The sequence below is a fragment of the Zalophus californianus genome, chromosome 1 (assembly GCF_009762305.2).
Source record: "Zalophus californianus isolate mZalCal1 chromosome 1, mZalCal1.pri.v2, whole genome shotgun sequence".
NCBI classification, from domain to species: domain Eukaryota; kingdom Metazoa; phylum Chordata; class Mammalia; order Carnivora; family Otariidae; genus Zalophus; species Zalophus californianus.
The window spans coordinates 62053432-62080466 of NC_045595.1; the positions used below are offsets into that span (position 1 = coordinate 62053432).

At 35.8% G+C, this 27035-nt stretch overlaps 1 protein-coding gene and 1 pseudogene across 5 annotated transcripts in view; one reads left to right on the top strand and one right to left on the bottom strand.

Annotated features, from left to right (window-relative positions):
• Window positions 1-27035, bottom strand: part of FBXL2 (F-box and leucine rich repeat protein 2) — a 122654-nt gene that overhangs the window by 56328 nt on the left and 39291 nt on the right. The window lies entirely within an intron of this gene.
• On the top strand, window positions 18720-19060 carry LOC113918753 (annotated as a pseudogene).

Consider the following 27035-nt stretch of genomic DNA (forward strand, 5'->3'; position numbering starts at 1 on the left):
ATCTTTAGATTCCCCCTCACTGGTAATTTGATGTGTTTCTATTAAAATGGAATTTAAAAATGTCATTTTCTGTTTTTTTTTTTTTAAGCTCTATGCCCAAAGTGGGGCTTGAACTCATGACCCCAAGATCAAGAGTCACATGTTCCACCCACTGAACTAGTCAGGTGTCCCTTCAATGTCATTTTCTAATTGTTAATATATATATATGCGCAAATATGCATATACATTTCCAAATATTTAGCTTGTATCCAGCAACATTTCCAAATTCATTAATAAATTCTAATGATTTTTTAAAGATTTAATTAATTTATTTGAGATAGCGAGAGAGAGAAAGAGAGCATGCACACAAGCATGAGTGGGGGTGGGGAGGGAAGGGCAGAGGGTGAGTGAGAAGCAGGCTCTCCACTGAGCAGGGAGCCTGACACAGGGTCAGTCCCAGAACCCTGGGATCATGACCTGAGCCTAAGGCAGAGGCTTAACCTACTGAGCCACCTAGGTGCCCCAATTCTAATGACTGTCTACATACAGAATCAATTCATTTGATTTTCTTCCTTTCCAATACTTTTCTTTGTCTTGCCTTATTGAAGTGGCTATGATCTCCTCTAGGGCCAATAATGCTAAGGAAAGACAGCTTTTTTTCATTGCCATTTCAGAGAAAAAACTGTCACTTTTTAATCACTGATTAGATATTTACTATAGGGTTTTTCCCCTACCTTTTTGACTTTTAAAGTTACTTTGTTATACCCTGTAAAAGGTTTTTGTCCATGCATGATTTAAACATCTTTAACATTCATTCATCTAAGAATTTATTAAAAGAGAAGATAACACACAGAATTCCCATATATTACCTCCGATCTTGACACAGTTTCCCCTATTATTAACATTTTGCATTAGTGTGGCACATTTGTTACAACTGATAAATACTGATACATTATTAACTAAAGTCCACAGTTTAGGTTAAAGTTCACTCTTTGTATTATACAATTAGTTCCATGGGTTTTGACAGATGGATGATGACATGTATTTGCCATTACAGTATTATATAGAATAGTTCACCAGCCTAAAAACCACCTGCTTCACCTGTTCATCCCTTCCCTCCTTCAGATGAAGCCCTGTTAACCACTGGTCTTTTTAACATTTCCACAGTTTTGCCGTTTTCCAGAATGTCATAATTGGAATCATATAGTATGTTCCTGTTCAGATTAGCATCCTTCACTTAGCAATATGCATTTAAGGCTTTTCTTTGTCTTTTAGTGGCAAAATAGATCCCTATTTTTTATTGTTGTATAATATTGAAACTGATGTACCAGTTTATCCATTCATCTATTTAAAGCCATCTTATTTGCTTTCAGTTTTGGGTGATTATGAATAATTTTTTTAAGATTTTATTTATTTATTTGACAGAGAAAGACAGCAAGAGAGGGAACACAAGCAGGGGGAGTGGGGAAGGGAGAAGCAGGCCTCCAGCTGAGCAGGGAGTCTGACGCAGGGCTCTATCCCAGGACCCTGAGATCATGACCTGAGCCGAAGGCAGATGCTTAATGACTGAGCCACCCAGGCGCTCCTGATTATGAATAATTCTGCTATAAACATTTGTATGCAGGTTTTTGTGTGGATATGTTTTCTGCTCAGTTGGAAAAATACCTAGGAGTAGAACTGCTAGATCATGTAACCTTATGTATAGCTTTGTAAGAAACTGCCAAACTGCCTTCCAAAGCGCCTGTACCACTTTGAATCTCCACCAGCAATGAATGAGAGCCCCTGTTGTTCTGAATCTTGTCAACATTTAGTATTGTTAGATTTTTAAATTTAAGCCATTCTAAATAGGTGTAGTGATATCTCATTGTTTAGTTTTTAATTCCTTAAAAACATGATACTAAGCATCTTTTCATATGCTCATTGTCATGTGTATGTCTTCTTTGGTGAGGTATCTGTCTAAATATTTTGCCCATTTAAAAAAAAAGATTTTATTTATTTCACAGAGAGAGAGAGAGAGTACATGCAACGGGAGCAGCAGGTAGAGGAAGAAGCAGGCTCCCGCTGAGGAGAGAGCCTGACATAAGGCTCGGTCCCAGCACCCTGGGATCATGACCTGAGCCAAAGGCAGACGCTTAACCCATTGAGCCACCCAGGTGCCCCGATTTTGCCCATTTATTAATTGGTTTGTTTTCTTGTTGGATTTTAAGAGTTGTGTATTTTGGACATCGGTCCTTTATCACATATGACTTTGACAAATATTTTCTCCAAGTCTGTGGTTTGTCTTTTCATTCTCTTAACACTCTTTCTAAGCTTTTAATTTTAATAAAGTCCAACTTACCAATTTTCTCATTGATGGATATTTTTGGTATTGTATTTACAAATTCATTGCCAAACCCAAGGCCACCTACGTTTTTTTCTCCTATGCTTCTTCCAGAAGTTTTTAGTTTTGCATTTGCCATACAGGTCCATAATCCATTTTGAGTTGATTTTTGTGAAAGATGTAAGGTCTGTGTTTACATTCTGCCTTTGCATATAGATGTCCAACTGTTCCAACACCATTTGTTGAAAAAGAGAGCTTCCCATTAAATTGCTTTTTCTCCTGGGTTGCCTGGGTGGCTCAGTGAAGCATCCGACTCTTGATTTCGACTGGGGTCATGATCTCAGTGTCATGGGATCAAGCCCCACGTCAGGCTCTGCACTCAGCAGGGTCTACTTGAGATTCTCTCTCCCTCTGCCCCTCCCCCTGCTCATGCATGTTCTCCCTCTCTCAAATAAATAAATAAATAAATAAAATATTTTTTAAAATTGTTTTTGCTCCTTTGTCAAAGATCAGTTGACTTTGTGTGGCTCTATTTTTGGGGTCTTTACTGTGTTCCACTGATCTATTTATTATTTCACCAACAACATACTGTCTTGATTATTGTAGCCTTTACAATGTCTTTAAGTCAAGTAGTGTCAGTCCTCCAGTTTTGATCTTTAGTATTGTACTGGCTTTTCCGAGTCTTCTGACTTTCCATATAAACTTTAGAATGAGCTTGTTGATATCCACAAAATAACTTGGTGGTATTTTGATTGGGATTATGTTTGATTCTACAGATCAACTTGGGAAGAATGAACACTTTAACAACACCGGGTCACCCTATCCAGGAATATATACCATCTCTCCATTTATTTAGATTTTGATTTGTTTTCACTGGAGTTTTGGAGTTTTCATCATATAGATTCTATACAAATTATGGTAGATTTATACCTAAGTATTTCATTTTTTATGCTAATGTAAATGGTATTGATTTTCACTTCAATTTCTAGTTGTTCACTGATGGCATATAGGAAAGCAATGACCTTTTACATATTAACCTTTATCCTAAGAATTTGCTGTAATTGCTTGTTATAGAAATGTTTTGCCACTTCTTTGGGATTTTTCTCCATACACAATCATTTCATTTACAAACAAGACCAATTTTATTTCTTCCTTCCTAATGTATACCTTTTCTTTCCTTTTCTTATTTAATTGCATTAGCTAGGACTCTGGTCCAGTCCTATGATAAATAGGAATGGTAAAAGTGGCCATCCTTTTCTTATTTCTGATCTTGGGGAAAAAAAATTGAGTTTCTCACCATTAAGTACAGTGTTAGCTGAAAGTTTTTTGTAGACATATTTTTTTAAATTTTATTTTATTATGTTATGTTAGTCACCATACATTAGTTTTCGATGTGGTTATCCACAATTCATTTTTTTTTTAAAGATTTTATTTATTTATTTGAGAGAGAGAATGAGAGATAGAAAGCACGAGAAGGAAGAGGGTCAGAGGGAGAAGCAGACTCCCTGCTGAGCAGGGAGCCCGATGCGGGACTCGATCCCGGGACTCCAGGATCATGACCTGAGCCGAAGGCAGTCGCCCAACCAACTGAGCCACCCAGGCGCCCTTCATTTTTTTCGTATAACACCCAGTGCTCCATGCAGTACGTGCCCTCCTTAATACCCATCACCAGGCTAACCCATCCCCCCACCCCCCTCCCCTCTAAAACCCTCAGTTTGTTTCTCAGAGTCCATTGCCCCTCATGGTTCGTCTCTCCCTCCCATTTCCCCCACTTCATTTTTCCCTTTCTTCTCCTAATGTCGTCCATGCTATTCCTTATGTTACACAAATAAGTGAAACCATATGATAACTGACTTTGCTTGACTTATTTCACTTAGCATAATCTCCTCCAGTCCCATCCATGTTGATGTAAAAGTTGGGTATTCATCCTTTCTGATGGCTGAGTAATAGTCCATTGTATATATGGATCACATCTTCTTTATCCATTCATGTGTTGAAGGGCATCTCAGCTCTTTCCACAGTTTGGCTATTGCAGACATTGCTGCTATGAGCATTGGGGTGAGGTAGTAAAGCTCTATGCCCAACATGGGGCTTAAACTCATGAACTCAAGATCAAGAGTCACATGCTCTACTAAGCCAGCCAGGCAGCCTGTTTTTTTGTAGATATTCTTGATCAGGTTAAGTTCCCCTCTATTCTTGGTTTGATGAGAGTTCCTGTCATGATGGACATTAGTATTTGTCAAATGCTTTTTCTGCAGCTACCGATGACCGTATAATTTTTTTCTTCTTTAAACAACTGATGTGATGGATTACCTCAATTCTGGAATGAAGCATTCTTGCATACCTCAAATAAATCCCACTTGGTTGTGGTGTATAATTCTTTTTATGCATTGTTCAATTTGGTTTGCTAATATTTTGTTGAAGACTTTGTATCTACGTTCACAAGATATAATATTCTGTAGTTTTTCCTTTCTATAATGTCTTTATCTGGTTTGGGTATGAGGGTAATGCTATCTTCATAGAATGAGTTAGGAAGTCTTCTGCTTCTATTTTCTGGATGACATAAAGAATTGGTATCATTTCAGGGTACCTAGGTGGCTCAGTTGGTTAAGTGTCTCACTTCAGCTCAGGTCATGATCTCAGGATCCTGGGATCCCTGCATTGGGCTCCCCAATCAGCAGGGAGTCTGCTTGTCCCTCTCCCTCTGCTCCTCCACCTACTCGTGCTCTTTATCTCTCAAATAAATAAAATCTTTAAAAAAATTGTTATCATTTCTTTCTTAAATGTTTGCAGAATTCACCAATGTAACCAGCTGGGTCTGGTGCTTTCTATTTGGGAAGGTTATTAATAATTGGTTCAATATATTTAACCGATACATGTCCATTAAGTTTATCTATTTCTCCTTGTGTAAGAGTTAGTAGTTTTTGTCTTTCGAAGAATTGGTCCATTTCATCTAAGTGATCAAATTTGTGGACATAGAGGAGCTCATAATATTCCTTTATTATCCTCTTAATGTTCATGAGATCAGCAGTGATGATCCCTCTTCCATTTCTGATATTGTGTCTTCTCTCATTCTTTTTAATCTGGCCAGAGGTTTGTCAATTTTTTTGATATTTTCAAAGAACCAATTTTGGTTTCATTGACTTCCTCTATTGTTTTCAATTTCATTGATTTCTGCTCCATTTTTTATTAGGTCCTTTCTTTTGCTTGCTTTAGACTTCTACTGATTCTCTTTCTCTAGTTTCCAAAAATGGAGAATCAGATTATTGTGCTTAATCACATGGAATGATTTTCAAATATACAAACAAATCCTATATTCCTAAAATAAACCCACTGGTTATAATTATTAGGCTTTTTATATATTGCTGGATTTGACTTGCTAGTTTTATTCAGGATTTTTACATCTACACTCATGACAAATATTGACCTGTAATTCTTTCTTATAACATCCTCCTTCAGTTTGGTATTAGGGTTACGTTGGCCTCATAAAACTGCTCCTATACTTTGAAAGAGTCTGTGTAAGATTGGTATCATTTCTTCCTTAAATGTTTGGAAAAATTCAAAGAAAAGCTTTCTGGGCTTGTTCTCTGCAGGAAAATTTTATTAATAAATTCTATTTAACAGATAATTTTCCATTGCTTCTTGGCCTTTTGGCTAACGCAAGTGTAGTAACAGATAACTCCAGATTTTTAATTTCTTCTGGTGTTTAAAAGCTGTGTTTTTCAAGGAATTTTCCCATTTAATCTAATTTCATACAGTTGTCAAATGCATTCCATAATTATGTCCATAACTACTTTTAAAAATTGGTAATGTCCCTTTTTTGGGATCACTTCTTTTTCTTTTCCTTGATCAATCAAGCTAGAGAGTTATCAATTTTAGTAATAAAAATTATCTTTGTTGATTTCTCTATTTCATTAATCTATGTTCTTATCTTCATCAATTCCTTCATTATAGTTTCTTTGAATCTGCTGTTTTTCCAGTTACTTGAGATGGAACTTTTGATCATTGACTTTCATCCCTTCTTTTCTAATTCATGTATTTAAAGCATTTCCCTTAAGCACTACCCCAAAAATTTTGATATGCCATACTTTACTGTTTAGTTTGAAATACTGATTTCCACTGTGATAACTTCTTTGATCCGCAAATTTAGAAATATGTAGCTTAATATTTTGTTGTTCTTGATTTCTAGTTTAGTTCCACTGTTGTCAGAGAACATACTCTAGATAATGTCAATTCTTTGAAATTTGTTGAATTCACATTATGGCTCAACATATAATCCATTTTGATAAGTGTTTCATGTACATTTTAGAAGAAAGTGTGTTCTACAGTTATTGGATGTAGTGTCCTATATATGTCTAGTTGGTCAAGTATAGTTCAAATCTCCTATATCCTTTCTAATTTTTTTGTCTGATTATTCAATCAGTTACTATAAGTCTATCAGGAGTATGTTAAAGCTCTACATATAATTATGGATTTGTCTATTTTTCCCTTTAGTTTTGCTTTATATATTTTCAACTTATTTTATTAGGTTCATCAAAACTTAAGATTCCTCTTGCTGTCCTCTTGCTTGACCTTTTATCACCAAGAAATGTCTCTTTGTGTCTAATACACACCTTGCCTTAAGGCCTACATGGTCAATGCTAACATAGCCACAACAGCTTTTAATATTTCCATCTTTTACTTTCGATCAAACTGTGTCTGTTATTTTTAAAACTCCAGTTTAACACAGTTTGTCTTTTAATAGGAGTGTTAAGCTCATTTACACTTAATCATGGATATAGCTTGAATCTACCATCTTGCCATTTGTTTTCCATTTTCCCCAACTGCTCTTTATTCCTTTACTCTCCTTTTAAGAATTCTTTAACCAAATAAATGATATTTATGTCTTTGGTGGTTGCTCTGAATACAATACATCCACATTTCAGTCTAGTTTGAATTAATATACCTCCACAGCCACAACCATAATATACTCTCATTTAATCTTCTCTTATCTTTTGTGTTGTCATATATTTTACTTGACATATATTATAAACCAAATAGTGTTATGATTTTTGCTTAAAACAATTATCTTTTAAATAATTTTTAAGAGGTAAAAGGTATTTTATATTTACCCACATACTTACCATTTATGGTGTTCTTCATTCTTTCCTGTACATGATTTTCAGCTCCCTTCAGCCTTAAGAACTTCCTTTAGCATTTCTTACAGTATGGGAATGTCAGTGATGAATTCTGACAGTTTTTCTTTACCAGAAAATGCTTTTATTTTTAAAAGGTAATTTTGTGGGGTGGCCTGGGCAGTTAAGCATCCAACTCTAGGTTTCAGCTCAGGTCATAATCTCAGGGTTTTGAGATCAAGCCCAAGTCAGGCTCCACGGTCAGCACAGAGTCTGCTTAAGACTCTCTTTCCCTCTCCCTCTGCCCCCCCCCCCCCCGCCCTCTCTCTCTTTCTAATCCATTCCCCCACTCCCTCCTCTCTGGTAACCATCAGTTTGTTCTCTATAGGTAAGTCTGTATTTGTTCTCTCTTTTCCTCTTTCTTGTTTGTTTCTGACATTCTACATATGAGTGAAATCATATGGTATTTGTTTTTCTCTGACTGATTTTGCTTAGCATGATACTCTAGCTCCATTCATGTCATTGCAAATGGCAAGATTTCATTCTTTGTATGGCTGAATAATATTCCATTGTATAAATATACCATTTCTTTTTTATCTACTCATCTATCAGTGGACACTTGGGCTACTTCCACATCTTGGCTATTGTAAATAATTCTGCTACAAACATAGGAGCGCATGTATCCCTTTGTTTTAGTGGGTTTTTTATTTCATTCTTTGGGGAAATACCCAGTAGTGTGATTGCTGAATCACAGGGTAGTTCTATTTTTTTTTAAACTATGGTCAGTTAGCCACTGTATAGTACATAATTAGTCCTTGATGCAGTGTTCAGCAATTCATTAGTTAAGTATAACACCCAGTGCTCATCACATCTTTCTACACTTTAAAGGTGTCATTCCATTGTCTTTTGTCTTGAATTATTTCTTACAAGAAGTCAATGAAAATTCATATTATCATTCCATATATATATCTTAAGATTTCTCTTTACCTTTGGTTTTCAGTAATTTAAGCATAGTGTACTTAGGTGCTATTTTTCACTGTATTTATTCATTTGGCATTTGCTAAACTTCCTGAATCTGTAGACTGTTATCAGATTTGGAAAATGTGGGGCTGTTTCTTTAAGCTTTTTTATGCCCCATTCTTTCTCTGGACCTCCAATTACACATATGTTAGACCATTTGATATTACAAGGTACTAATGATGTGTTAAGTTTTTGCTATCTCTTTTCTCTCTGTATGTCACTTTGGATAACTTTTATTATCCAAACTTCTATGTTTATTATCCATAACTTCTATGTTGAAGTTCATTGATCCTATCTTTTGCAGTGTCCAATCTGAAAAGCTTAACCAATTTTTTAAAAAAAATTTTAGTACTGTATTTTTCAGTTCTACAAATCCCATTTGATTCTTTTTAGAATTTCCCCATCTCCTGAAATATCCCACCTCTGTGCGGAGTGTGGAACCCAACATGGGGCTTAATCTCAGGACGCTGATATCAGAACCTGAACCAAAACCAAAAGCCAGACACTTAACCGACTGTGCCACTCAGGTGCCCCTCTGTACTTATGATTGTTTCTATTTTTTGTTTGCTCATTTGTTGTTTTTTTTTATAGATTCCACATGTAAGTGAAATTATATGGTATTTGTCTTCAACTTATTTCACTTAGCATAATACCCTCTAGGTCCATCCATGTTGTCAAAAATATCTAGATCTCATTGTTTTTTATGGCTGAGTAACTTTCCGGTGTGTGTGTACGTGTGTACACAACTACACACCTTTATCCATTCATTTATCAATGGGCACTTAGGTTGTTTCCATAACTTGCCTACTGTAAATAATGATGCAATAAACACAGAGGTACATATATCTTTTCAAATTAGTGTTTTCATTTTCTTTAGGTAAATACTCATTAGTGGAATTACTAGATTGTATGGTATTTTTACTTTTAATATTTTGAGGAAACTCCATAATGTTTTCTAAAGTGGTTGTATTAATTTATATTCACAGCAACAGTATATGAGGGTTCCCTTTTCTCCACACCTTTGCCAACATTTGTTATTTCTTGTCTTTTTGATAATAGCCATTCTGCAAGTGTAAGGTGGTATCTCACTGTGGTTTTGATTTGCATTTCCCTGATAACTAAAGATGTTGGGCATTTTTTCATGTATTTGTTGGCCATCTGTATGTCTTCTTTGGAAAAATATCTATTCAGGTCCTCTGCCCATTTTTAAATCAGATTATTTGGGTTCTGAGTATTGAGTTATAGGAGTTCTTTATATATTTTTAATATTAGCCCCTTACAGATATATCCTCTCCATATATATTCTCCCATTCAGTAGGTTGTCTTTTTATTTTGTTTATGGTTTCCTTTGCTGTGCAAAAGCTTTTTATTTTGGTATAGTCCCAAAAGTTTCTTTTTGCTTTTGTTTCCTTTTCCTGAGAAGACACATCATAATCTATAATGTTTTGTAACAGTTGTTTTAAAGTCCTAATATACTAATTCCAATAACTGGGTCATCTAAAAGTCTGCTTACATTGACTGCTTTCTCTTGCTCATGGGTCACATTATTCTGCTTACTTGTATGTCTCATAATTTTAGGCTGTATTCCAGATATTGTAGCTAAAAGAGTAAAGCATGTCATATCATTTTGGCTTATTTCCCAGAGTTCAAGCCGTTTCCTCTATCTGCTCATCCAGAATCCTTCTTGAGTTGAGCTGGAGCTGGGTCACAGCTAAAATTAAATTTCACTTGTATCTGGCTCATCTCCAACTTCCTGAGCCATACCTAACATTAAAAATATCTTGTCAGTTTATGATCTAGAAGCAGTTTCAGATAGCTCTGGTTTGCCTTTGGATTTAAGTCTGGCAAGTATTCTGAATCCCATCATTGCAAGAATGATGGCCTAGACAATTGCTCCCTGCTTATAAGCCTTTCCTCCATCCCTGTCTTCTTGGCAAAACTTGGTGGGACCAGGGAGGAGTGGAGAGGAACTAATGAGAAAGAACTGCTAGACCAAATTATTTGTCCTTGCATTTGAGTCTCCAAAGCATGGGTGATTTAGCCTGTGTCTAGAGCAGGCCCATCTGTACCATGACCAGGCATCCACCACCAGGTATAGTGGTGGATAGCCCTTTATAGGGCTTGTCTCTCTGAGAAATTCAGTTCATTCAGACCTCCTCTTGTCCACTGCTCTTTGCTTGCCCTATAGAAAGTATGACTTTTAAATTTGTCTGTAATTTTTATTGTGATTAGCATAAAAGTCTTTCATGTCCTTCCTAAACAAAAGCAGAAGTCTCTATAATAATGTTTTTTTTAATCTTAAGGCCTATCTTACATTAATATTTCTAAAGTCGAAGTTAATCAACATATCTCCCCCCAAAACTTAAATCACTTTAACTCTGATCACCATCTTTCCATCATCCAACTGAATCCATTAACAATTATTCTTGAATTGTTCATGAAATCTTCCATGTTAGTTATTATCAATATTATCAATATTTTCTTTCTTTTTCTGAGGTCAATACTAAACAATATTTACCCACATGGTTACATTTGGTTTGCCAGTTTGTTTCTCACACATTCCTTCTGAGATCAAACTTATTAGATTTTATCCTTTAACAGTTCATTCAGACAGGTGAGTTCCAAAAGTTGGAACGTTTTACCTGTGATTTTAAAAACTGAGGTAAATTTCACATAACAAAACCATTAAAGTATACAATTCAGTGACATTTACTTCATGCACAATGTTGTACAACCACCACCTCCAGCTAGTTTCAAAATATTTTCATTACCCCAGAAGAAAACACCATGCCATTAAGCAGCCATCCTCTAATCCCCACTTCCTCTTAGCCCCTGGCAACCACTGACCCACTTTCTGTCTCTGTGGATTTATCTATTCTGAATACTTCATATAAGTGGAATCATGCAATATGTGACCTTTGGGTGTGGCTTCATTTCTTAGCAAAAATGTTTCTGAAGCTTATCCACATTGCAGCATGTATCAGTACTTCTTTCCTTTTTATGGCCGAATAATACCCTACTGTATGTATATACCACAATTTGTTTATTCATTATTGATGGACATTTGGGTTGTTTCCACATTTTGGCTATTACAATGACACTATTTGTGTACAAGTATCTGAATTTTCGATTCTTTTGGGTATATATCTAGGAGTAGGATTTCTGGGTCATGTGGAAATTCTAACTTTTTGAAGAACTGCTAAAAACTGTTTTCCACAGTGGCTACACTATTTTATGAAAAAGGCTTTTCGTTCTAGAATGATTATTTAGGTAGGTAAAGAATTTTAGGTTTACATTTCCACTGGCACATAGAAAATATTTTTTTTCTACTCTTTGCTTCTATTGTTCCTGATGAGAGATCTATTGGAAATTTAATTGTTAATTCTTTTAGGTAATTTTATTCTCTGAAGTTCTGCTGTTTCATTGTGCCTACGTACAAACTTTATTGATCCTGTTCAGGACCCACTGTGCTACTTAAGCTTGAGGATTTACATCTTTATTCCATTCTGAAATATTTTCAATACTATTGCTTCAAATATTACCTCTTCTACATTTTCTCCAGATTCTTTGTCTATAATTTCCTTTACACATATGTTGAATCATCTAATCCCACCTTTTGGGTCTCTTAGCCTTTTCTATATTTTTATTTCTTTGCTGAATTATATTAAATTTCCCATCTCTATTTTCCAGTTTCCTAATTCCATTTTTAGCTTGATCTAATAACTGTTTAATCCATTTACTCTACCTTATAGTGGATCATTTCCTTAGGTAACTTGTAATATTTTATCATGACCATTTTCATCTGATTATTGACGTGTGGAAAGCTCATGCATCTTGGTTTGTGAAATGTCCCTATGAAATTGTTTAACATTTGATTCTGCCAAGTTCTCCAAAGGTTTCATATTTCCAGCATCAATTTTACATTAATCTCTATGCTTGGAATTTGAATCATCCATACAGAAATTAGATTTTCCAAGAAAGACCTTTTCCCCCCAGAACCCTAAGCAGAAGCAAGGTCTTTTCTTTGTTTATTTAAGTCCCATCTTACAGGGTGGAGGTAACCTTTCCAGAGTCTCTGCATTATGTAGTGGTCACACATTTGATTCCTCTCCATGTACATGTGAGGCCTCTCATCTTATTTCCCTGGTGGCATTAAAATCCCCACCACTAGTTATTATAGACAGTCTGGTAGCTGATTTGCTAACCACTGCCAGTTATCAGTACACTAAGATTCTTTCTTTCTTGAACTATGTATTTGCTTTTTTGTTCTATTATAACCACGGTTTCTCCTTGTGTTTTCATAATAGCTCAATTATAAAGTTACAGGATGTTCCTTTGCTTTGATAACAATTAACAGCATGGTATACAGAATGCTCTAGGAGTAGAATGTCAGCTACCCTTCACCTCTATTACTACAGCAAAGAAAACTAGGTACATGAGCTAGTAGATTTCTGATAAGACACATGACCTATAGTGTTGAATAACCTGTTGAACTGGAATTTTGTGCTCTACCAAAAAGAATAAAAATTACATGCCTTATCTTTTATAGTTAGATATATGGAGATTTGTGAGGATTTTTAGTCTGTTTGTTTTATAGATTATAAAACTAACACATCCTGGAAACAATTTTTGTTGAGTGAAGAACATTTAGCTATAAAGGAAGAACATGAGACTTGAAGTTAAAAGCCTTGAAGTCTCAGATCCACACAGACCTTTTAAATTCCAAATATCATGTTTTTAAACAACTGTGGAATCTTGATTAAGTCACTCAACCTTTGAGCCTAAGATTTTTGATTAAAACTGTTTCTTTTACTTGAAAAGATTGTTTTCAGTATCAAGTGATTATGAAATTGCTACAATGTACTCAGAAAACATTCCTTTTTTCCCCAAAATAATAATCATTAGTAAACCTTAGACTGAATCAACAGAGGCAGAACGTTAAGGCCTTTAGGAAAGTGTGGGGAACTTTAAATGAATGTCAGTTGTTCTGCTAAGAATTGCTATGGGTTAAGAGTGGTAGTAACACCCAGAATATGACTTTCGGCATTTCTATATTTATATACTTCCTTCATATCCTTAGAACAGCTAGGATAACAAATAACAAAAAGTGATGCCAGGCCCTCCCTACATTGTTCAAAGAACTACCTACTTAGAATAATGCCTCCAAAGATGAAAATACGGGCTTCGTTTTTTTGTGCAAATGAGTAGTCTTTAAAATGTGGATAGAGAAGGCAAAATTTTTTCTAAAGACCATTAAGCCTATTCTCATATACTAAGGTAGATCAGTAAAAAGAAAACAATTATGTTCATTTAGGAAATTAAATTTGAGGTTTCAGAGCATTGGTTTAGTGATGTTATCTAAAAGAGAAAAAAAAAACAAAACCCTAAAAGAGTTAACCACTTCAGGAATGTTTCTGAAAGTATACACACTATTTATACTTTTTATCTCAGTGTGTGAGAGCTGAGGCATGTTAACAGATTTATCTTTTTCTTTATTCATCTTTTTTATTGTGTCACTTACTAAAGCTGTTAAGCTTTTTAATTTAAAATATAATAAAGAAAAGACTACAGAAAGAAAATGACTTCACAATAGCAAAACTAGCTTCACATGAATCTAGTCTCTTTTTGGTTTCGACCCTCCATATTTTTTTTTCTTTTTTAAAAATATTTTTATTTATTTATTTGACACAGAGAGAGACAGAAGAGAGGGAACACAAGCAGGGGCAGTGGGAGAGGAAGAAGCAGGCTTCCTGCTGAGCAAGGAGCCTGACATGGGGCTCGATCCCAGGACCCTGGGATCATGACCTGAGTTGAAGGCAGACATTTAACGACTGAGCCATGCAGGCTTGACCCTCCATATTTTAAAGGGAAGTTAAAACTAAGTTATTAAAGAGGCACTTCTCTGTGTCAAATAAATAAAATCTTTTTTAAAAAACTAAGTTATTAAAGTTTGCAATCATTACATTTCCTAATAAAGAACAGATACTTTTGTGGTTAATTTCCAATTATTCAATTACTACCTTACAAATAAAGATTTCATCATAAATATTGAACACTAAATAGTAGCTAAAATAAAACATATCACAAAAAGAAGTTAGTCAGCTTCTGACTAAAGTTATTTAAGACATTTTTTTAATTTTAATTTTTTTGAAGAATTTATTTATTTATTTTTTGAGAGAGAGCGAGCAGGGGGAGTGGCAGAAGGAGAGGGAGAAGCAAGCTCCCCGCTGAGCAGGGAGCCCGATATGGGGCTTGATCCCAGGACCCTGGGATCATGACCTGAGCCGAAGGCAGATGCTTAACCAACTGAGCCACCCAGGCACCCCTTAATTTTAATTTTTACGAGTTTTATTAAGTTCTTAATTCCAGTATAGTTAACAGTGTTATAAGCAGTTTCAGGTGTACAAAATAGCGAGTCAACAATTCCATACATTACTCAGTGCTCACCAGGGTAAGTGTACTATTTAATCCCCATCACCTATCTCACTGATTCCCCGCACCCTAAAAGACATTTTAACGAGAAGAGTGTAATCAAAGATCAGTGACTTCATGCAAATGCAAGAGGCTTAAACTATGATGAATCTACTTCTGCCATAATGCTAGTGATCTTAAAGAATCCACAATTGAGTTTCTAGAAGAAATATTTGACTTTTAAAATATAAGTCAACTGAATGATGGAAAAGGTGAAATTTTCCAAGGTTAGATCATTGCACCATGGAACTGGAGAAGGGAGATTTGCAAAGTCAACACTGGAAAGGAAATCCAGGTAGAATATATTATTTTTTTAAGATTTTATTTATTTATTTGACAGAGAGAGACACAGCAAAAGAGGGAACACAAGCAGGAGGAGTGGGAGAGGGAGAAGCAGGCTTCCCACTGAGCAGGGAGCCCGATGCGGGGCTCAATCCCAGGACCCTGGGATCATGACCTGAGCCAAAGGCAGACACTTAATGACTGAGCCACCTGGGTGGCTACCTGGCCCCAGGTAGAATATATTATTAAGATTGAATCAAAATACAATAAAGGATGAAAAAAGTAACTCTGAATTTTAATGAAAGTAATTTGAGAAGTTAACAGTGCACTTAGTAAGTGGTGATTCAAAAGGTTGGAACACAACAAATGGGAACAGTTCTGAATGAGAAGTGGGAAACAAAATATTTATAAAGATTAGAGATAACTAACCCTAAAAGACAGGCAAGGGAAGATGCAGTAACAAGGTGGTTAGGCACATGAGTAAAAATCTAATCAGGAGACAACTCAAGAAAACACTAAAATGTAGCATACCTTCTTATCTTTCAAACTTATCACAAATCTTTTTATTATGAATATTCCGATACATACCAAAGAATATATGACTTTGTAGTCCCTAATAGTAAGAGTGTATGAATCACTACTGAAACTTAAAAACTAGATCATTACCAGTATCATGGCATCTACTTTGTGTTCCTCTCTTATTTCCGTTCTCTACGTCTCAACCAGTATGTTCATGATTTCTGTTTTTTGTTCCCTTCAGGGTCAATGTATACATTACTAAAATGTGGCTTTTGATTTTGAATCTTAAAAAAATAGTACATGCTGTATAGTCTCTTGAAACTAGCTTTTTTCCCACTAGCATCATAACACTAAGACTTATCCATGCCATTTTGTGAGATTTTAATACATTTCATTATATGTTTATACTTCACATTATACATTATATCACATTATGTTTATCATCTACATTAATAACATTCCATATTCCAGTCAATATTTGGTTGTTTCCAGTATTTTTGCTATTATGAATAGTGCTGCTATGAACATTTTTTTAAAGATTTTTATTTCTTTGAGAGAGAGGGAGAGAGCACGAGCTGGGGAGGAGGAGAGACAGAAGGGGAAAGGAGACGGATGAGCAGACCCCACGCTGAGCATGGAGCTTGATCTGAGGCTCGATCTCATGACCCTGAGATCATGACCTGAGCCAAAATCAAGAGTTGGACACCCAACCGACTGAGCCATCCAGGCACTCCTGAACATTTTTATACATGTCACCTGGTTTACATTTGCAAGAGCTTTCTTAGGGTACACTCAAAAGCTGCAATGCTGGGTCAATGCCAATGTTCAAATTTCATTTCCTAGCTTCCCTTGCAGGTACAAGTAGCCACATAACTAAGAGCTAGCCACAGGAAGGGGGCTAGCTGGAGGGAAGCCATGGTTGCAAACAGTAGAGCTTCCTTCCAACAGGTCTTTAATAACTGCAGAGAGCAGTAAGTAAACTTCTGTTGTGTTTTAGACATTAGATGATTATTAAATACATATGCCACATTAGCCTACTCTACACTAGTAAAAAAAGGGACACCTTAAAGTAGGGTGCTTCTAGAACAAAAATCTAAAATATGTGACATCTGCCTAGTGGCCGACAGCACAGGAAACACAGCTGGTAACTATGTGACACTATTGCCTGTGGTAATGTGGAGAGCAGACATGGTATGTAGATCTAATCTAGAGAAGAGGTTAGAAAGTGCCAAAAGATTAGTGACTAATGGCTTATCATTGCTGTATTTAGCAAGGCATTACAACAAAGAAAGTACTCAGGAAAAACTAGTTGGCTTGCAAGCAGAAATAAAAGGGGAGAGAACACAGAAACTGAAGGCCTTAGACTGTTGAAAAAGCCAATTATGTCTAAATACTAATTTCCAAAACTTAAAAGTATCTTGAGCTAAAGGAGATTGCTTGAAATTCTCTGTTAAATAGATTAACTAAGGCCTGTAGCAAAGACTAAAGTTGCTCCCTTTCTTTCCAAGCCTATTATTGTTGCAGATGTCTCTGGAGAGATACCACTGAGAAAGAGAAGCATAGAGGCAAATGTAAAATACAGGAGGCCTGAGGCTGCAGTCTAGGAAGTAACTGTGGGTGGGGTTACAGGCACAGGGAACTAACTAGAATCAAGCAAATCAGAACACTAGTGAGTTATTAAATTCTGTCAAAGAATTCATCCAAAATTTTGGCCTAAAATATACCACTTATAAACTAATCCTCAGGTCTCCAAAACTGCACAGGTAAGAAATGACTATGAAATAGGAAGAAACCCCAAGACAGGAAAATTCCCTAACATCCACTTCAGGTTAGTTATGAAAGATAATGGGCAAGGAAGAACCTTCCAGACGTTGGAGTTAAGGGTTACCAAAAACCAGTGGGAAGAGAGTTCTTCACAGAAAACAGAGTAGGAACTTCCCCTACTGAAGGCACAAGGGGGCCTCCTTAAAGCTGGCCTAGCAGAATCTCATCACTGCTATAGAACAGTGACTACTGTGTGTCTTACAATCTTCCCCTGCCCAAATTTTGTTTATTGCAATCACCCTGTCCCTGATCCGAATAAGGAGAGGGGAAGTAATTGGGGAAAGGTAACAAAATCATGAAGCACCACATGGAGATACGATGGAGAGGACTGCATATCAGCCAGAGATCCTAGACTTGGAGCTGGATGCAGTGAATGCATGGGATTTGGTTTATCTCTTGGGGGAAGAGGTGTGTTCTCTGTGGAAATAAGGGTTACCAATATGGTGATCTGGTTACCAGAAAGGCAGACTATGGCAAAAGTGGCTAGCTGCTCACCAAATTTCATGTTTTTGTCTTTTCCTGGGCATACATGTCTAACTGTGTGCCCAGGAAGAATAGGGCTCTATGGATTTTGGAGAGCAGCTAGCTGCCTCTACTTTTGCAGCAGTCAGGTGGGGCTGTGTGGTTGGATTATTATCGAGTAAATGTGAGAACATGATATGTGCCACTTGGAATCTCCCAGCAGTCCTCAAAGTATGTTCCAGAGACCCATGACAATCATCTGAGACTCCTTTAGGGATTCAACAGGTCAAAACTATTCTCAATACAAAGACGTCATTTACCTTTCCTGTATTAACACTTCCACTGATGGTGCAAGAGAAATGGTGAGTAAAACTGCTGGTTCCTTAGCACAAATAAAAGCAGTGGGACAAAACTGTACTTAAGAGTCATTTTAGCCTTCAATGCCATGCCCTCAGTGTTTAAAACCAATAATAATAATAATAATAATAAACCCCCAAAAGTTTCACTTAAGAATGTCCTGGACATAGCAGAAACAAATTATTGATTTTACTGAATCTTGACTTTTGAACAAACATCTTTTTAATTTCTGTGTGACAAAATGGTAAGTACACATAAAAGGTTTCAAATGGTTTTTGGTCCCAATCATTGAGCTCCCTCACTGCATGACGCTCCATCCCACCACTGTCCTGCTGCCGTCTTCTCCCACAGAGGAAAAGGAATCACATTGTATGTCCACTCTCAAGAACCTCCACTCTTTCTACCCCTTTGCTGATGCAAATTAAGGGTGATGATCTCCTTCCTGCTGGCACTGAGGATTATAGCCATATAAGAATTCAACAGAGAAATGGGAGGAAGACCTTTATTGCTGTCCAAGGGATCAAGGATGATTACAATAAAAAGAAGCTAGAGAAGGTGTTTAAGAAGAAATTTGCCTGCAATGGTCCTGTAATTGAGCATTCAAAATATGAAGAAGTAATTCAGCTAAAGGGTCACTAGCACAAGAACATATGCCAGTTCCCCATAGAGCCTGGACCGACAGGACAACCAGCTGAAGGTTCATGGGTTTTAAGTGCTTTTGGCTCACTGAAGCTTAAGTGAGGATTTCCTTGCAGTGATAGAATTTCCCTTCTGTCCCTTGTCACAAGTTTAAAAATCTCACAGCCTGTGTAATGAAACCATTTGGTGTCTACTTTTAACTTGGACTAGTGTAACTCGTTCATGCAATAAACTGAAAAGAGTCAAAAGAAAAAGTTTCACATGGTTGTCTTAGGGAAAAACCAATTGAGCTATGAGCTAAACTAGCCACTTTTTTTTAACTAGTCACTTTTTTTAATGAAACATTTTAACATGAAAGAACTGACATACTACAATAGCCAAACTGTGGAAAGAGCACAGATGTCCATCAACAGATGAATGAATAAAGAAGATGTGGTATATAGATACAAGGGAATATTATGCAGCCATCAAAAAAATGAAATCTTTCCATTTGCAACGATGTGGATGGAACTATGGGTATTACGCTAAGTGAAATACGTCAATCAGAGAAACATAAATATCATATGATCTCACTGATATGAGGAATTTGAGACAAGACAGAGGATCATAGGGGAAGGGAGGGAAAAATGAAACAAGACGAAACCAGAGAGGGCGACAAACCGTAAGAGACTCTTAATCTCAGGAAACAAACTGAGGATTGCTGGAGTGGTGGGGGTGGGAGGGTTGGGGTGGCTGGGTGATGGACATCGGGAGGGTATGTGCTATGGTGAGTGCTGTGAATTGTGTAAGATTGATGAATCACAGACCTCTACCCCTGAAACAAATAGTACATTATATGTTAATAAAAAAAATTAAAAGAACTACTGACATAAATTATGGCAATTCAGACTAAAGTACATAACAGACATTTTCTAAAAAATGAAGTGAGGCTGCCACTTCAAGGAAAATTGTGCCAATGATAAAAATCAAGCTTTTGAGTAAAAATTAGAATTTTGGAAAACTTGTACTGGCTACCATGAATTGTTGATGTCCCAAATCTTTTTTTTTTTTTTTAATAAAGATTGTATTTACTTATTTATTGAGAGAGAGAGAGAGTATGCATGCGAGCGAGCAAGTGAGTGAGCCGGGGTGGGGGAGAGCGTGGGCAAAAGGTGAGGGAGCCAGAGAATCTCAAGCAGATTCCACACTGAGTGCACAACTGATGTGGGGCTCAATCTCATGACCCTGAGAACAGGATCTGAGCCAAAATCGAAAGCGTGATGCCCAACCAATTTGAGCCACACAGGTGCCCCGTCAGTGTCCCAAATCTCGATATTTTCCAAATGATAATTTCATGATGTTTCAAAATCCACTTTGAATAAGGAAAAGATCTATTCAAAGTACAAAGACAAATAGAATTTAACTTAGTAAAGTACAAAGGGTTGATTGCCATGGTTTTAAAATTCCAGTTTGCAACTAATCTTTAAGAAACTGCCACCTGTCAAGTTTAGATGACACACCAAAATATCCATAATTAGATGACTCAGCATTAAAGTAATCTTCCCTTTTCCAACTACATATACAAAGCTTTATGGCAGAAGCAAATGAAATAACAGATTTAGGATAATCAGGAAAAGAAAATGTAAACACAGAAGATTATATCCAGCAAAACTGGTTTTCAAGTATAAAGGGCACAAACTGGTATCAACGTACAAGACCTTAGAGAATACTGTTCCCATGAACCCTTCCTGAAGAATGAATCTTCTGGAGAACAAGCACCAGACAACAAAATGACTACACAGCCCTTAAATAAAGACTGGTGGTGAGCATTAAATAAGCTCAATGAAAGTTAAAAGAGAGAAGATATATGATGGCTATACATATGATAGTGTAGATTTAGTACAACCATTTAAAAGCAGGGGTGAGGAGTAAGAGAGCATATGCAAAAAAAGTCATTGTTTTCAGTAACTATATTGGTAAAAACTATATTGGTATTGTTATTCTGAGGCTATGGTGTCTGTGATGTAGATAAAGCAAATAAGCAAATATAGGATATTCAAATTCTATAATCCCCTGTGTCAGAACCAGGACTATTAGTGTGGAAGAAAGGAGATGCAGACGTTCAGATTGATGAAGTAATGACAGTCCTGAATTTGCAGCAGATATATCACTATGAAATCATGAGTTTCTCATCTCTGTATATATGTTCACTATACTGAAAAGGTCTAGAAATACCTCTAGCAATGAGACTGTAGTCCTGAAATACCCTTTCCCACAAAAAGAAACCAACGCTTCTTGAAAAAATGGCTGATTCCAGGTCTGGAGCAGGTAATATATGAGATGAGCCCCATACATTTGTGTATTTGTCAGGAAGGAAACTATCAAAACTACTAGGGTCATGTAAAAGGACTCAGCAGTCAAAGACCTTTTGAATTTCAATAAAAGTGATAATAGCAATCAATTGAAAATCATTAAATAGGTTTAAATTCATAAACTTATAATACTTGTAAAAAATATAAGTCCCCTTCAGAAGATAAGAAACCAATTTTTATTTTTAAGTAGTTTCAGACTTACAGAAAAGTTGCAAAAATAGGGCAAGGAATTCTTGTGCACTTTTCACCCAGATTTCCCAAGTGCTAACAATATATTGCATTTGCATTTTTCTTTATATATATATATATATATATGTATGTTACATTAATTAAACAGGGAGGCTATTAGACTGAGGTGGTTCTAATGTTGTGGTAGCCTACCTAAGCAACCAAAAATCTAAGCCTTTAAATGCCCCAAAATTACAAAATCAGAACACTAAGGACAACCAATCATAAAGAGCAAACAAGGTTTTAAGATATAGCCAATCAGATAACTTCTTTTCTTTGCTTTCCTACCTTCTCTATAGAAGCCTTTCCCCTGGCTCTGATTGGTAGAGCACTCCCAACCACCCCCGCTTTGGCCCTGTCCCAAACTGATTCTTGCTCAAAAAAACCCTTACAGTTTTTAATATACCTCAGCCTATCTTTTAATAAATATCATATACACAGATATATGTCATTGTCTCTGAAATATGAGAGCAAGCTGCAGACATGTTCACTGACCTCTAAATACTCAAGTATCTCCTAAAAACAAGGATGTTCTTTTTCAAAGACACAGTACAATGATCAAAAAAAGGACAGTAATACAGTATTATTTAATCTATAGAACTTATTAAAAATGTGCCAATTGTGCCATTAATGGCCCTTAAAATAAAAGAAAAACATTTTTTCTCTGGCCGAGGACCACATACTGCAGTTAGTTGTCTTGTCTCTTTAGTCTCTTTGATTCTGGAACACTCGGCCTTTCTTTATCTTTCTTGACTTTAGTATTTTGAAGCATACAGGCCAGTTACTTTGTCGGCTCTCCCTGTGTGTATCCGCTGTTTCCTCATGATTAGATTCAAGTTATTAATTTCTGTCAGGAATGCCACAGAAATAACATTGTGGTCTTCTTGGTCATCACATCAGGAGACACAAGGTGTCCATTTGTCCTATTATTGGTGATGTTAACTGTGATCATTTAATTAAGATGATGTCTGCCAGACTGCCTCATTATAAAGTTACTATTTTTCCCTTTGTAATTAATATAGATTACTGTGGAAGATTATTTGAAACTATGCAAATGTTTTTTTCCCCAAATGTGATACCTTCACATATCTCACTTTCAAAAAACTGGTAAATAAACAGAAAGAATCAGGCATTTAACCTTTTTTATGTAAACTGTAACACTTTATAATCAAATAGGAATGAAGAGAAATAGCTCTTTATATAAGTATTCTAATAAATGAAAAAAGAATCAGAACATCAATTTGCAGCCCCAATAAGTTAATGATCTAAACAATAAGCATCAATAGATGCTAGCATCCCCCCCACACACACACACAAAACCCAGACATTTTGTGACTCCTGATGAAAGAACACCACATTAAATCTTACCAAAGGGACAGAACCTGAGTCTGATCAAGCCTTTTGATCCAGGTATCAATTTCCAAGAAATATACATGATAAGGGAAACAAGCTGAAATTGTACCATGAGGATGCAATGAGCAAAACCCAGACTGCTGGAACTTCTGCAAGGTGAATAACCTAAGTTCTTTAATAGCATATGTATGGAACAGAAAGAGATGAACATGCTGATTATCAGAGACTTAAAAAGATTTGTAAATTTTCAGTGGGCAAGACAAAACTGTAATGTTTAGGGACGCACATTTGGGTGATAAATCTAAAAAATGAAATACAGTGATAACTATAAAAGTCAAGATAGTGGTTACTCCTGGAGAAGGGAGAAACAGTTGTGATTTGGATGGGGTATGATATGGAGGTTTCTGAAAAAATTAAAAATAGAACTACTGTATGATCCAGCAATTCCAATTCTGGGCATATAACCAAAGAAAATGAAAACAGGATACTGAAGAGATATACACACTCCCATGTTTATTGCAGCATTATTCACAATAGCCAAGATATGGAAACAACCTGAATCCATCAAGAGATGGATGGATAAAGAAAATGTTGTGTGTGTGTGTGTGTGTGTGTGTGTGTGTGTGTGTGTGTGTGTTGTGTGAGTGCCTGTATTAGTCACCCATGAGAAAGAAGGAAATCCTGCCACTTGCAACACATGGATGGACCCTGAGGGCATTATGCTGAGATAAGTCAGACACAGAAAGACAAATATCATATGACATTGCTTATTGAACTCATAAAAACAAAGAATAAAATAATTATGAGGGGCTAAGAGGCTGGGGAATGGAAGAGACGTTGTTTAGGGGAAAAATCTGCTAAGAGACCAGATCTTAATTATTCCCACCACAAAAAAGAACTGATAATTACATGATGTGACAGAGGTGCTAACTAAAGCTATAATGACAATCATACTGCAATATACAAACTACCAAATCAAACATGCTGTATATCTTAAATATATACAATGTTATATGTCAAATATATTTCAGTAAGAAAATTTGTTACAACCTTTGGAAAGCAATGGTTTTGTCAAGAGCTGTAAAACGTTCTCTTTCTTTGATCAGTAATTCCACTTCAGGAAGTTGTCATGAAATAATTCATCAAAAGAAAAAATTTAAAGTGGTTATTTGAGCCTTATCTACAATTATAAAAAGCAACAAAAAGGTTAAGTAAATCATTCCTTACGCACTCTATGGAATATTAAGCAGCCACTGAAGTGGTAATTATGAAGATTATGCACCAATAGGGGAGGATAATCATAAAATGTTAGGTAGGGGAAAGCTCAGAGGAAAATGATTATGTTCCATTCCAACTAAGTGCAAATAAATACACACATGGGCCAATAGTACAAGGAAACTAAACTTCAAGAATCACCAAATAGAGTATAATTTTTTCAAGTGCTGTTTCTTCTCACACACACATATATACTCATATGCCCACACAATACACATACACACACAGGCACATGTTCACATATACATTCACATACACATACAAACATGCCCACCCAATACATATATACACATATATATAAGTACACATTTACACACACACATATGCTAATGTGCACAATTGTGGGCTGAACTGGGTACTCCCAAAATTCAAATATTAAAGTCTTAAACCAAAGTACTTCAGAGTATGACTGCATATGTGTCAAAATACGAGACAAGATTTTAAAGACATAATTAAAGTAAAATGAGATTAGAGTGGGCTCTAATTCAATATGACTTATCTCCTCATAATAAGAGATTAAAACACAGACAGCTACAGAGGGAAGACCATGTGAGGACATAGGGAAAAGATGGCCATCTACCAAGCCAAGGAGCAAGGTCTTTGAAGAAACCAACCATGCTGACACCTTGGTCTTGCACTTCTAGCCTCCAGAACTGTGAGAAAATAAATTTCTGTTTTTAAGCCAAAATAATAACAACTGTAATAATAAAACCAAAATAATAACAATATAACAATAATAATAATAATATAACAACTATAATAATAAAGCCAAAAGCTGGTTCTTTAAAAGTACTAACAAAATAGTCAAACTTTTAGTAAAATTGATAAAAAATGGGGTGAGCACTTAAACATAAATTAATGATAGTCCAAACAAAAATAAATACATGACAGCAGATACTGTAGAGTTAAAAAAATAAACATAGAACTATCAAAACTGGCTAAAATAAAAAACACAAGAAACAAGTGTTGGCGAGGATGTGGAGAAAAACGAACCCCCATGCTCTGTTGCTGGGAATGCAAACTGGTATAGCCACTGTAGAAAACAGTATTGCAGTCCCTTAGAAAATTAAAAATAGAATTGCTATATGATCCAGTACTGGCTATTTACTGAAAGAAAGAAAAAAAAACCCAATAACTTGAAAAGGTATATGCACTCCTATGTTTATTGCAGCATTATTTACAATAGCCAAGATATGCAAGCAACCTAAGTGTCCCCTGATAGATGAATGGATAAAGATGACACAGTATATATATATACAATGAAATATTACTCAGCCATAAAAAAGAATGGAATATTGCCATTTATAACAATATAGATGGACTGAGAAGATAATACTAAGTGAAATAAGTCAGAGAAAAACAAATACTATATGATTTCATTCATATGTGGAATGGACAAAGAAAAAAAGAGACAAACAAAAAAACAGACTCTTAAATACAGAGAACAAATTGGTGGTTGCCAGAGAGGAGGGAGGTGGGGTGATGAGTAAAAAAAATGGAATGAAGAATATACTTATCTTGATGAACACTGAGAAATTTATAGAATTGTTGAATTATACTGTATACCTGAAACTAATATAACACTGTATGTTAACATCTGAATAATAAATAAATAAATAAATAAATAAGACACAGTGGGACAGAATATCCTTTAAAAAAAAAAAACCTATCAAGACGACAAAATTTTAAACTCAGACAAATGGACAAATTCCTAGAAAAATGAAACTACCAAAGTGACTCAAGAAAAAATAGAAAGCTTATTCTTCCCCTCCTGCTATCTTCTTCTTTTTTCTTTTCCTTAACATATATTGCATTATTTGTTTCAGAGGTAGAGATCTGTGATTCAACAGTCTTGCACAATCCTACTCATATCAAATTAGTTAAAAATTTTCCCACAGAGAAAATTCTAGGCTCAGACAATTTTAGAATGTTAGTTCTATCAGACTTCCAAAGAATGGTTAAACCAAAACACAGGGACTATTTCAGAGAGCAGGAAAAGACTGAATACTCCATAACTCAATTCTATAGGCTTGTATTAATTCCAAAATCAGATAAAAACAATGAGAAATAAATTTAAAGACCTTAGTCACCCCAAAATACAGATGTCTTCTGTGTGTATTGGCACATAGAAAATGAACTAACGGAACAGAATAAAGACTAACTATATAACTATTAGAGAAGAGAATATATGATAGAGGTAATAATGGCATTCTTTGAGGAAAGGAAGGACCATTTAACAAATGAACCCAAGGGTGCCTGGGTGGCTCAGTTGGTTAAGCGACTGCCTTCGGCTCAGGTCATGATCCTGGAGTCCTGGGATCGAGTCCCGCATCAGGCTCCCTGCTCGGCAGGGAGCCTGCTTCTCCCTCTGACCTTCCTCCGTCTCATGCTCTCTCTCTACCATTCTCTCTCTCTCTCAATAAATAAAAAAAAATGAACCTGAAAAAATTGACAATCCACATGGAAAAGAAAATAAAAATGGATTCTATCTTGTAAATAAAGACCAACACCAGAGTGACTAGAAACTGAAATATCAAATTTTAAACTTTCAGAAGAAAATATATGTGAATATATCTGTCCTCAAGGTAAGGAAGATGTTCCTTAACAAAACACAAAACACACTAACCAAAAAAGATTAATATATTTGACTTTATATAAGGTGTTTGGTTCATCAAAATATGCCTTAAAGAATGGGAAAAAAAAAAGTTACAAGCTGGGAGAAAGAACTTGTCAGAAAATCTTAACCTCAGTACAAAGAGTGTGCTGAGAATATAAGGAACTCAACAGAATTCAAATTATATTACAAAGCTAGGGTAATCAGAACAGTATGGACTCAGCATA